The following is an 11,733-nucleotide window of genomic DNA, read 5'->3' as shown; positions in this document are numbered from 1 at the left end:
GGATCAGATATCCAATTCATCATATGTCAGTAATTGAAATCCGAATCCGATCCGAAAATTTCGGATAACTAATATCCGATATCCAAAATCATGCAGATCGGATATTTGGGATATCCATTATCCAATGTTATTGAAAACTTAAAATTAATTATGGTTGTATTCCTGTAATCCTGTACCTGTTATTCCTGTACTATTTTTTATTTTGTGAAAAACCTATACAATAATTGTAATAGTCTATTTTGCAAATTTAATTAATAAAAAACCATTAATTAACATATAACTCCTCATATACGAAGTAGTGGCATACTAGCATTAGTCTTAGTGCATTACAAATCCAACTCCTCAAATTAAAAATACAAAGCTTAATAAAGTCTTAACATTACAAAGTTTACATAAGTCATTTTACTACATAATAAAAAAAGTAGCAAAAAAAAAAAAAAACAGTACCAATAATACGCCTGAAATGAATTCCTCAAATGTAGTCATCAACAACCGACACCTGCTCAACCAAAGTAGTAACAAAAAATAAGAATTTGATCAAAAATTAACAAAGAAGCACAAAATTAGGAATATAAGAAACAAAAAAATTAAGCACGCTATTCAAAAAATAAACAATAAAAAATCAACGAAATTAACACATATAGATAGAAAACTAGATGACAAATAAACTAGCAAAAAACTAGAAACAATAACTTGATAAAAAATTAACACAAATAGATACAAAAAATCTGATAAAAAAATTGAAATTCCAAAAAATACAAATAGATCGAAAATCTTACAAACAACCGAACGTGCCAACAAATAGAACGAAATTTAGATAACAAAACGAAATTCATAACAAATATTAAAATATCAAAACATTGAATTTGAAATACATACCGGAGAGGTGGAGATTAGCCGAGAAAATACGAGTATTAGGAGATCTGGGCGAGTGAAAGACTGAAGGAGATCTTAAGCGGCTGAACTTGAGGTGGCGGCATGGCGGTGGGGCGGAGTAGCAGCTTGAGGCCTTGAGAGGCTGAGCGTAGAAAGAGAAAGGGAGAAATTTATGGTTTTTAGGAATATAGTAAGAGAAAGTGATTAAGGTGAATAGGTTGTCTACTTGTTTGATTATAAATTTGTTTTAAGAATATTTATTTTCTTAAAAAAACATATACTATATCTATTCTCTAATTTAAATATTTACCTTTTAAATTATCAGATATCGGATACCGGTTTTGATATCCGATATTTTCGGATATCGAATATCCGAAAACTTAAAAATCAATATTCTAAATTGTACCCGAAATCCGATCAGAAATGAAAACTCGGATTGGATACCCTAAAATTCGGATCGGTTGCAGATCGGATTTTCAGATTCTCGGATAGTTTTGTACAGGCCTAGCACCAGCCACGCACGCGCACCAAGCATCAGCCCTTGGCAGCCACATGCGGGCTGCACAACAGCCCGGCTAGCCGAAGGGCGTTGTTTTTGTTTGCGTGCCATACTCTCTGGTTTTTGAACCCGAGTTTTGCGTGACTTAAAAATTAATTCTAAATTATTTTTAGAACTAACGTAATGTGCAAAATAAAAATTAAGCAAGTCTAACTCAAATAAAATCCATCAAAGTGCATTCAACCACAATTATTTCCTAGAACCATTCTTTTATAAAATATGTTTAACTTAGTGCAACAAAAATAAGAAGGCAATTACTCACTATTAATTTAATCAATTTAAATTAATCTTGTGATTTTTGCAAAATAAAAGGGAGTTGGAAAAATGAACATATGTTTAATAAAGATTCCCACTTTAATACTTGTGAATCCTTGAGAAATTATATCTTCCAATATAAAGATAAACAAATTTCTATCACAAGTTTCAAACTTTATGATTCTAATCATCTAAAATATGATTAAATCAACAAAGTTCAACAAAAAATTTCATGGAATTTAGTAACTAAAAGTTTCAATCACTTAACATAATAAAAGATTAAATATTATGTACTTAGAAGCCTCAAAGAACAACAATTTCACACTTAATGCAATTAATTTGCAATTTGTGAAAAATAAAACCAACCTTTCAAACACAAATTACCACCAAGTAATCATGCCTAAAGAAGTTTAAAATTGCATAAAAAATATGTATTGAACCAATTATATAACCACCAAAAATATGCATTTAATTTTCAAGGTTAGAAAGACTAAAAATTTTCGTAAAAACGAAAAACCCCTCGAAAAGTGCATTTCTAGTTGTTTTTTTTTTGGCTAAAAATCGAATCTTAAAAGGGTAAAACCATTTCCAAAACGCCTTTTCCACCCAAAATTCACTATTTTTGGGTCAAAATCTGGATTCGGGAGCTGAAGTCAACTCTATTACGGGATTAAAATTAATAAACCGAGCTACTAATCTAATTAGCAACTTAAAACTAGAAAAATTAAGTCATAAAAACACCTTGAAAAATAATATGATTTTAAAAATAAACGAGCAAGCCTTTGATACCGTTGTTGGGGTTTAGTGAGTCCGACTCACCGCAGAAACAAACCCAAAAACAAGACCGCACTCGCAAGAAATAAAACTATAAACATAATTAAATCAACAACAAGATTAAGATAATAAGATTACCTTTGAGCGTGCTTCGCCCGACCGCTTGGGCTCTTATTTGAAATCTAGCTTCGAAATTACGAAGCCTCCAACGATGATCAACCCGCAACGACGATCACTGACTAGGTCCAATGTCTTGGGGTTAGCAAGACCCGACCGATAAAACCGAGTAACTGAGTTCAAAGGCTTTCACAAAATGTGATACCTTTTCTAACTCTTGAGTTCAAAGGTTTTCACTTCTAGTGATCCCTTTTCCAATTCTTACTCTAACATCATTTCCAATGCCCTTACTTGGGTATTTATAGGAAATGATGAGAGTATGATTATCTTTCCCATCAATGTGGGATAGTGAGATTTTCACATTTTATTTTAAAGGTAAAATAAAATTATTTAAGCAAGCTAGTAATAAATCAACAAGTGTCAACTATAAATGAGAGAGCAAGTGCAGACCACTTGGAGAGGGGGGACCAAACTTGCTCCCCACACTCTCCCTCACCTTGTGCCACATGTCCTCTCCCACTTGGGCATCAAGGCACCCAAGTGGGATTCCCTTTGTTCCTCCCTTAGTCTCGACCCAGCCACCCGCACCCATAAGTTGCGGGCTATTGCTGATCTCGGCCAGCATGCCGCACACTCCAAGTGCGGGCTGCTTCTGCTCTCGGCCAGCATGCCACACACTCTAAGTGCAGGCTGCTGCGGCTGCTTGGTGCCGAGGCTTGCCTTGGCTCCTAGCATTGGTGCTCTAGCACGCACCAGCCATCTAAGGCTCGACTTGGTGTGCATGCTAGCCACCATGCTACACATTGTGCCCCTAGCACTCGAATTTCTCGGGGAACTCCGATGCTAGAGGTATTTTGGTAAATACGCTTATTTATTACTATTTGCACGTCTAGTCTTTTACTATTTTGACTTTTGACGCTCGATTTCGACGCTCTCAGCACGAATTTCTGACGTCTAAATAAATATTACTTGGTTGACTCATTAATTCCTTCATTAATTCCTTCCGAATTAATTCATCGCTTTCGCTCGGTGGTTGCTTGGGTGTGACGCGAAGGGTTCATCGGAAGCGGCCTCCACCCAGGCATTTCGATCACTTAACTTTACTGAATATATTAGCTTTCTAATAATTCTTAACCCACTATTAGAATAATACACTTGTTCGAAGGACACTATTCCTTTACTTTAAAAAATCATTGTTTGGTTTAGGAGAGATTAGATACGTTGTATAGGATTTGTGGTTCGAGTTTCGGTTGCGGTTTTGAATTAATTCCCATGCGTGTATCTTGAGTGATGTTTGACATATTTTGCTTCCTTCCATGCTTAATTTAGTTTGATATCTATGCCTAGTTATTACGTAATCTTCCTATGATGACTTCATGGTGTTTATGAATAATATTGTAAGTTATAAGATGTGTTAATCTAAAATAATTGTAGTCGCTGCCTATAGAGGTTGTGCATGTGTTTAGGGCTACTTATCATGTTATTTTACTAATTTATCTAGCATATTTTGAAGTGATTATGGAAGATATCATAAGGGATTATTTTGTAGGTTGTTCAAGTTATGAATAGGTGGATCTTATTGTCAGGAGGGTGATCCCATCGTAAGGGGTACTCTCCTTAAATGCCCTTGGCCACTTAAAAGCCAAGGACTTTACACTTGTTAAGGTGTAGTAGGATTTGAATTCCCGACTGTTTGGGGGGCTTTGAATTAGAATTGATTCCATCATCACGCTTTTTTTATAAGAAACAAGTAGGAGTCGCCAATGGGTTTTAGGAAAAACTCATAAACCTCGTTCATGCCTTTCTTCATGTGGAGTTCATGAAATAATTAGCACAAATCATAAGTTTACCCATGCCCAAATCGGTCTATAAACCAGAAATACGTTCGGGAGCGAGGGTACTAAGATAACTGATAAGTGACTTTTATGCCACTTTTAGGGTGTTTATTGAGTCGTTTTCCGGCTTATTTTCCAATAATTTAGCCCTGTTTGTCCTTTATTTCTATTATTTGCTTATTCTCGTATTTTATCTTTATTTTGAGTATTTTAGTAGTTTTTAATAGTTTTTAGCTTATTTTCTTAATTTATTTAATTTATCTTATATTCTATGTTTATTTTTTAAGTTTTTAGTTCTTGTTTTCTAATAAGTTCCTAGTTTCTCTCATTTTATTTTATTTTCATGTTTGTTCTCTTTATTTTATTTAATTTCTTTTGATTTTATTTTTTATGTTATTTTGATTTTATTTTATTTTATCTTTATTTTATTTTATTTCGTGGTAATACCCTTGTGTTTTTGGTTGTAGGTGTTCTGGGTTTCAAGTTCAAATCGTGTTCGGGGTCCGAGGTTCGAGGCAAATGCACAATGCTCCCTGCTCTTCCCCTGCTGCCAGTCTTATGCTTCACCACACCTCATCTAAGCACACCACCACAACCACCACCATCAGCCACCCAAACAACCATCTCCACCACTGCTTTCCCCCAATTTGCACCAGCAGCCCCTGCTCCTCCTTCTCACACCCACACCTCACGCAAGCCAGCAGTAGCACCACACAACCACCGTCACAATCAACCACCATCAGCCACCAAAGCAACAATTGCCACCAACCAAATCAGCCCAACAACACCAACACCAACAGCAATCACCACCACGCTGCCAGCAGCAGCACAACCCAGCCACACCTTCCATTTTCCCACCAAAACCGCCAGCAAGTACCACCTTTAATTCGACCCCCGCAACACCAATTAAACCACCAACACTACCTATCAGCCCACCACAACCCGCAACAAAAATTACCCCCTCCAATCTACCACCCTTAACCACCACCAAACAAACCGCAGCCACCCTAACCACCTGAACCACCAACACCCCGCAACAGACCCCCATTTAATCCATCCTCACACCACACCACCTCTGCCACCATCTCCTCCACATAAAGCGACTCCAACCCGCAACAACAGCCTACCAACAATCCCCTGTTCCCTCACCGCAGCTGCAGCCACCCAACTTCAATGTAACACCCGCAACAACAACTCTAATCACCCTTACCCAAACCGCATCGCAAGCCAATTCGCAACCACTATTTGCCCGCAATTGCAACAACCAATTTGATTGGAGCTTCGCGGCCGCGCAGCCCTGTCAGAAAGCGCGCAATTGGAATCCAAAATCATAGTTGAGACAGTAGCTTTGCGCGATGTCTTCGCGGGCGTGCAAATGTGGGTTCAATCACGAGCTTCTCACGTGAGTTTAATGAAAATTGAACGGCCTTATTGATGCTTGATTGATGACAATGAGGATTAACGGTGGTGATTATATGATGATGCGTGGTGATGGTGTTGATGGAAGATCAGAGCAGCCACGAAAGGGAGTGAAATTTTTGGGGCTGATTTGTTTTCGTGGTCTGATGACTTTAGGGGGGTTTCTGATTTTATTTTCCTTTTAGTTTTTCTTTTATTTATTCTTTATTATTTCCTTTCTTTTATTTTATTGATTTTTCATTTATTTTATTTATTTTTCTTTCTTTATTTAGTTTGTATATAAATACCCCTTTTGGGGGGGTTAATACTCTCTTGGCAATTAATTTCCCCTAGATTAGATTAGTTTTCTCTCCTAATTTTCTCTCTCTTAGGGTTAGATTGTGATTTTCTTCATTGTTGCTCATGGATCTTCTTCAAGCTTTGTTAATTCAAGTCTTCATTTAGTAACCTTTTTCTTCCCTATCTCTTTACTTTAGTTTATTGCCTTCATTTAGTTTGCCTTTTGTTTTGTTGATTCATTACTTGCTTATTTGTTCTTGTTAGTTTGATTTTCATGTTCTACCTTGTTTATTTTTCCTCCTTAATTTGTTTAGTTCCTATGTATAATCTCCCTTCTCTAGGCTAATGTTTTAGCTAGGGGAAGGGGGTGGAAGATATGATTTTATATTGGATAAATGATGATGGTTGGATTGAACTTATGCCATATATTGATGAAAGACATGATTTTTATTAGCTTGGGATTATTGTTGCACTCTATTTGATGTTTTCTAGTATTAATGCATGAAAGTGATTTGAACTAGATTAGGATCATGTCTATTTTAATGATTCCATGAGAATGAGTTATTAAAGTGGAGTCTTTATGGATTGTGCTTCTTTATTCTCTTGATTTGATTGTAACTAATAGGATGCATGAGAATGATCCTTATTAGTGTAGACCTCTTTCATTGATTTGCCTAGACTATTGCATGAGAATGAGTTGTTTAGGTAGAATCTTGTGTTCTTTGGCATATGTTTCATGATAATCACCATTATTCTCCTCTTTCTAATCATATTGGATACCCCCGTATCCCTAGCATTATTTTCTATTGATTTTAATTATCATCTTCTTGTTTATTTGTAGTTTTAGTATTCTTACTCAACAAAACCAACAAAAACAATCCCCCTTTCACTCTTGCATTAGTGATATTTGATGTTGAATTAGCGTGCTTCCCTAGTGGTTCGACCCTTTACTTGCCACTAACTAGTTTAGTGTAGGTTTAGGTATTATAAATGATTAATTTGGTAAGGGTGGTAGCTTAACGAACTATCTTATCCCAATCAAATTTTGGCGCCGTTGCCGGGGAAGCGGCTTGTTTAACATTTAATTTTGCTATTGTTAAAGTCATTTTATTTTCTTTCCTTTCTTTCATTTTGCTTGCTTAATCCTACTTGTCATTGCTAATCGTGTGCTTAGCTTTGTTGTATTCAAAGAGAGATATGGCAAGACAAGAGGATGACCTTCTTTTTAGGGAGTTTGGAAACCTGGAAATCTATGAGCTCACGAGTGGTATACTTCTCCCGACCACCGAGACTAATTTCACAATCCATCCACAATATGCTAGGATGGTGCAAATTGAGCAATTTTCCGAAGGCGTAAGTGAAGACCCCATTGAGCATTTGGACCGATTCCTTGAGTTGTGTGCAATGATGCAAACAAATGAAGCGAGCCAAGATTACATTCGTATGCATCTCTTTCGGCAATCTCTCACCGGAAGAGCAAAGAAATGGCTCAAGCTTTTGAAGCCCAACTCACTCACCACATGGAAGGAAGTTGCAAAGGACTTTCTCAAGAGGTTCATTTCCGATGAGCAAACCGCAAAAATGAGGAGGGAGATAGCTTTCTTTGAGCAGGAACCGGATGAAACTCTTGGGGAAGAATGGGAAAGGTTTAAGGATTTGATTAGAGCATGTCCTCATCATGAATTCAACCATAATTTGCTCATGAGATTCTTTTATGATGGCTTGTAGCCAATGTCAAGGACCAATCTAGATGTGGGTGCCGGTGGCCAATTGATTAAGATCCCTCAAAGCCAAGTTGAAGCTACAATTGAAGAAGTGGCTACTAGCTATTCTTGGGAGGCCGAAGAAGGTCCCAAGGGAAGCAAGGAGATCTTTATGAGTTGGAGAAAGTCGGCCAACTAAGCACATAGTTGAGATGAAAAAGGGGTTTTCAGTATTCGAGCCGAAATAGTCCACAAGATAGAAATACATGTCTTAGGACTGGAGGCATATATCAAAATTCAGTGAGAGGGAAGAAAGTCAGCAACTCTCTCATTAGTTTTGTCCACAAGATGAGTACACGTGTGTCAGGACTGGGGGCACATGACTACATAAGCGCGACATCGTCTCGTCGCTTCTTTATACAGGGGGTGGCTTCAATACCCTAATTGTCCGGTAAGTTAGTAAGCGCACTAACTACCGTATTTGCTGCCATTCAAGAAGTGCCTGTTCCTGAAGGTTCGGTGCGCCTGTTGACTCGTTAAGCTAACGCCTACAATAATTCTCTACCTATTAGTTCGGAGAGGTAGATCACGCAAAGCTTGGGCTGAGTGAAATTTTGCGCATCACCTACGCCGTACAATTTTGAGCAGTACGATACGCCATTTGCATTTTTACGCTGCATGAAAACGCCTTCCTTTTTGCTTCGAACGTGAAAAAAGAAGAAAACCTGGCCATTTGTAACGTCAGTACAGTAAAATGACAAACCTGTGTTTGGATGCTCTTACGTAAAGCACAACCACAGAACGTCTAAAGGCACTCTTACGAAAAACGTTCAAAACATATGCTTGGGGAATGCACAAAGCACGGTGTGCATGCAATATGATGCAAAAAACTAATAAAAAAGAAAATAAACTACAATATGCAAAGCAATTAAAAAGAAGGAGTGTTTTTTGCAAACAATATGCTCGGTTTTTTGCAATTTTTGAAGCTAAAGGAAGCTAATCTAGTTCTCAATTCATATTTTTAGTAATCCATTGTAAGTTTTTTGCTAAAATTTGCTCTTTTTTGGCTGAATTCAAACGATATTCGAATCGTTAAACCCCAAATTTTGAATATGGGGGTTTTCGATTCGGCTTATTTTTCTTAAAATTGTTTGCTCTATGTTGTTATGCTATGTTTAAGGAGTGTTTTGCAACAAATTTCATGAAAAATGGTTAAGTATTGAACCTTGTATGAGCATTTCTTGTTTCAAGTTTGTTCTTGCTTATTTTTTCGAATTTTTGCTTGATTTTCTAATAGAAAATTTTGACTTTTACCACCAAAAAATTTAGACAAATTGTTGTTTACCACCTACTATTTTGAAAGTTGTATTTTACCACCAAATAATGATCTAAAAATTGTTTTTCACCACCTACCGTTAAGAAAACCGTTAAATCTAACGGTGTTAAAAAAAATTCTTCGATTTTCGTGCCCGAAATATGTTTTTTATAGGTTTAGGGGGGCATTTTGGTTCTACGGGTCCAATTTGAGGTCAAAATTGATAAAAAATGATCGAAAATACCTCATTTTGCATGTTCACTCAATTCGATGTATTTTTAAACATGCAAAACGAGGTATTTTCGATCATTTTTTTTATCAATTTTCACCTCAAAATGGACCCGTAGGGCCAAATTAAAATGCCTCCCTAAACCTTTGAAGAACATATTTTGGCCACGAAAATCGAAGAACTTGAACCCCACTGTGAATATTTCAAGCATTACCCCTAACTTGAACCCCACTGTGATCATACACTTAAGTACGGTGGCGTCCAAAGGGAAAGAAGATAGAGCAAAAGAGTCGCCAACAAGTTTTTTTAGGAACTTGTAAACCGTTCACAGGGTGAAGGTTACACCCCTTAATGATCCAGGAGATCGTTAACTCAAATAGGTCTGGAACCATGACTGGTAGTTCGGGGATGAAGGTACAAATCCAACCTAAAATAGATTGAACCTGCCCTAATTTTAGGCCTCTACTTTATTCTGATCGTATTCATGTGCGCTTTCTGACTAACATGCAATCATTAGGTTTAACCCTAAACCTGTTTATCTATGTTGGTTGAATATTAATGCACAAATAAAACTATTATTGGCGATCACTTGAATTATAATCAAATTAACCCTAAACAATATTATTAATTATCTTATTAAGCGTGATTACAAATACAAATTCCCTTTAAACATGCATAAAAGGTGTGATCAAGCAATGAAAATAAATATCAAGCAACATAATAAATCATAATAATAATAATTAAAATAATCATGATCATGTTAAAGCATAATAATAGCAAGATCCTAGGCATGATACTAACAAGATTAATAACAAACCCTAGCATGTCACTAAGCAATAAAAATCAAAGCTTTAACCCTAACATGATACTAACATGAATAAATATTAGGAAGAACATAAAAGGCATCATACTTTTAATCATACTTTGTAGTAAAGTTACCCTAGACATGATACTAGGAATATCATAACAAAATACACGCGTAAGTAACTTCAAGGAAAATAATAAAACAAACAATTAAATTAAATAATAAAAAGAGAGATTTGGGACCAAACCCTTAGAAATTAAACCTTTCACGTCTAGGGCGAAGGCAACTTTGAATATGGCTAGGTGTTTTTAAGTCTAATGTATGCGGAATTTTTATATTTGTGAGAAGGCTAGTTTAGAAAAGAGAGAGAAAGAGAGTAATCAAGAAAATCTTGGTGAGAGTTGGTGAAAATTCGTGATTGTAGATGTTGTAGATTGTAGATTGTAGATGAATGAAAACGGAGTTTTTACGACGTTATTTATAAAGAAAATCAGCCAAAAAAGATAAAATATCAAAACAGAGTTCTAACGCAAATAAAATTGGATTAGCGCTGACTAGGAATTTGACGCGTTTTCTTAAAATCAGATAGAAATTGCCATACAGGAAGATAAAATCGTATTTTTCGTCAAAAATGCTCTTTGATTTTAATTAAAACTCTGAAAAGTCAACAAAAGTCAATTTATGAATGCTAATTGAATTAGGAATGAAAAGAACCTTCTAGAAGAATCTAGAAGACTAAAACCATTCCTAATTGCATTAGGAATGATAAATCCATATTAGGCCCTCCTCTAGATCATTGGGCCGCATATAAGGCTCAAACCGGGCCAAGTTCAGTAATTTTGCCATATCTTCCACAATATTCATCGGAATTGGGGTTATAATATATCATTGGAAAGGTCTTGTCAAGCCCCATCCAACTACACTACTATTAGACCAATATCATGAACCAACCAAACTGGATTGACTTTTTTCTTAAAATAAGTTTTCAAAAACAGAGAGAAGAGAAAAGAAATTAAAACTTTCCGCAACACTAAACTTTCCACAGTTTTACTTCATTCGATCATGATTCGACGTGAAAGGTACTCATCACTGGGTTTGGTTTTGGGGAGACACAAATGGGTGTCTACAAAACCAAACTATTTTTTTTTTGTTTTTTTTATTATTTTAAACTCTTAATTGTTGTCCTTGCCTTTTTTAATTATGGACGGCTTTTTCTGGGGTGCATTTGCTTTATTACACACAATATACACATTTTACTTTCTTGCTTGGTACAAAGAGCATAATACTTTCTCAATTTCATTACAACAAAAAAAAATATTCTCAAAACGAAATACTTCACAATCAAACTAAGGGTTAGGGAAACGAAAGGTCATAAGGCTTGTATGTGGCTTTTAATCAAGAAAGGGAATAGGCTCAAAGGGTTAGCAAAGGATCAAATGCAAAATAAAAACAAAATATGTAACAAAACAAACAGAAGATAAAGAAAAGTGAGCAAAAGGGGTGCCCTTTTTCTCCCCTAGAGTTGCTTGGTCACAATCTTGGGAGTTAGAGAACAACACAATAATTA

The 11,733-nt window shown here is 36.1% G+C and overlaps 1 long non-coding RNA gene across 1 annotated transcript; it reads right to left on the bottom strand.

Annotated features, from left to right (window-relative positions):
• Positions 1-251: 251 nt before the first annotated feature.
• LOC110703725 lies at positions 252-1,102 on the bottom strand. Its single transcript, XR_002507748.1, has 2 exons — positions 880-1,102; positions 252-499 (listed from the first exon to the last, which is right to left on the bottom strand). It is a non-coding gene; the product is annotated as an uncharacterized LOC110703725 (long non-coding RNA).
• Positions 1,103-11,733: the final 10,631 nt, after the last annotated feature.

Source organism: Chenopodium quinoa, unplaced genomic scaffold (genome assembly GCF_001683475.1).
Source record: "Chenopodium quinoa cultivar QQ74 unplaced genomic scaffold, ASM168347v1, whole genome shotgun sequence".
In the NCBI taxonomy this organism is placed as follows: domain Eukaryota; kingdom Viridiplantae; phylum Streptophyta; class Magnoliopsida; order Caryophyllales; family Amaranthaceae; genus Chenopodium; species Chenopodium quinoa.
The sequence above is the reverse complement of the archived record's forward strand: the minus strand, read 5'-3'. Positions and strand labels throughout refer to the sequence as shown.